This window comes from Etheostoma spectabile, chromosome 6 (assembly GCF_008692095.1).
Source record: "Etheostoma spectabile isolate EspeVRDwgs_2016 chromosome 6, UIUC_Espe_1.0, whole genome shotgun sequence".
In the NCBI taxonomy this organism is placed as follows: domain Eukaryota; kingdom Metazoa; phylum Chordata; class Actinopteri; order Perciformes; family Percidae; genus Etheostoma; species Etheostoma spectabile.
In genome coordinates this window covers 20,733,855-20,735,508 of record NC_045738.1, presented here as the reverse complement: position 1 = coordinate 20,735,508, position 1,654 = coordinate 20,733,855, and the positions used below count along the sequence as shown (strand labels likewise).

The window sequence follows — 1,654 nt, the reverse complement described above, 5'->3', positions numbered from 1 at the left end:
TGTTATTTTAAGCATGCAATTGATATGAATTGATCAGAAATTGTTATATTTTAGATTAGATTTTTTAGATATTTTAGATTAGAAAACTATTTACATGACAGCATCAAGCTTCAGATCAATGGTGTTGTCATGGTAACAAACTATATAGGCCTATAGGCCTATAGGCCAGTATATAACAAGTTTTGCAACAATAAATTCAGCAATGTGGTTGGAATTATTAAGTAAAATGTAATGAACAAGAGTTTTCATACTCAATAATATAACTTTATTTTTTTAACTTTTAATTTTTCTATTATCAGTGTGATCAATTTTTTTTGTTGGTGTGTGTAACTTAATTTATAATATTATTCATTTATACCGCAACTGCCTTTTATTTTTTTATAAAACACAGCAAGAAAGTTTCAGACACTGACACAAACTGGTTAGAGCCAGCAGGCAGTTTAAAAAAAAAAAAAAAAAAAAAACTCCGACGGCAGAGATGCACCACGAGTAGCATTCTACCAAGCAGCATGTCTAAACAAACCCCACGTTACCAGAAGTCTCCTGGTTACTAGGTACTAGTTCAAATCGAAGTATAAAACAAACCTGAAACCCTAAATGTTCCCTAGTATTTATGGAAAACTACTTTACGTGCTCTATCACAACTTAGGCTGTCACAACCACATGTGCAAAATCTATCAAGAAAGCACCATCTCATACCACTAGCACACATAAGCTAGTCCCAATGTGAGAATACATTAACCAGGTTGCTGCTGTGCATTCAAACGTGTACTCTTATTTCCGTTTCTAACCCAAATTATTTACTCTTTTTTTTTTTGTGTGTATGTAAATGTAGTTATTGTTTTGGCATTAAAGGAACATGCCAACTTATTGGAACTTTAGCTTATTAAACTTATCCCCCAGAGTTAGATAAATCCATACATACCATTCTCATCTCTGTACTAGCCTGGCTCAGCGCAGATCTCGGGGTAACCGGGTCCATCTAGCCTACTGCTCCCAATAAGTGAAAAAATGACGCCAACATTTTCCTATTTACATGTTGTGATTTATATAGTCACAGCATGTACAAATAAGATCACGTGAGACACTGCCATCTTCTAACCGTACTGGGAACTATTCTCACAAGGCAAAGCACTGCTATTTGGCGGAGTGATTATTACTCCAACTGTGAGCTCTCCAGGCAAACTCTCTACTCCTCACCATGGGGCTTCTCAGGTACAAATCAATCCGCCCTGCTACTAGCTGAAGTAGCAGTGCTTTGCCTTCTGAGAATAGTTCCCAGTATGTATACGGTCAGAAGATGGCTGTTATTTATATACACTGTGACTATACGAATCACAACATGTAAATAGGAAAATGTTGGCGTTGTTTTGTCACTTATTGGGAGCATAGGCTAGAAGGAGCCGGCTACATCCAGGATCTGTGCTGACCTAGGCTAGCGGTGGGTGCGTCAGAGTTACAACACGCATAGAGATGAGAAGGGTATGTATGGAATTATCTAACTCTGGGGGATACGGTGAATAACTAAAGTCCCAATAAGTCGGCATGTTCCTTTTTAAGTAATTTCCAATGCTGTTTTTTCCATAACGAATTTAACCAAACAAATACATTTTGATTTTATGCTCTTGACAGAGATGGCAAAAGTACTCACTTC

At 36.9% G+C, this 1,654-nt stretch overlaps 1 protein-coding gene across 6 annotated transcripts in view; it reads left to right on the top strand.

The window, feature by feature from the left end:
• The window catches only part of cep192 (centrosomal protein 192), a 132,487-nt gene that overhangs the window by 106,946 nt on the left and 23,887 nt on the right, over positions 1-1,654 (top strand). The window lies entirely within an intron of this gene.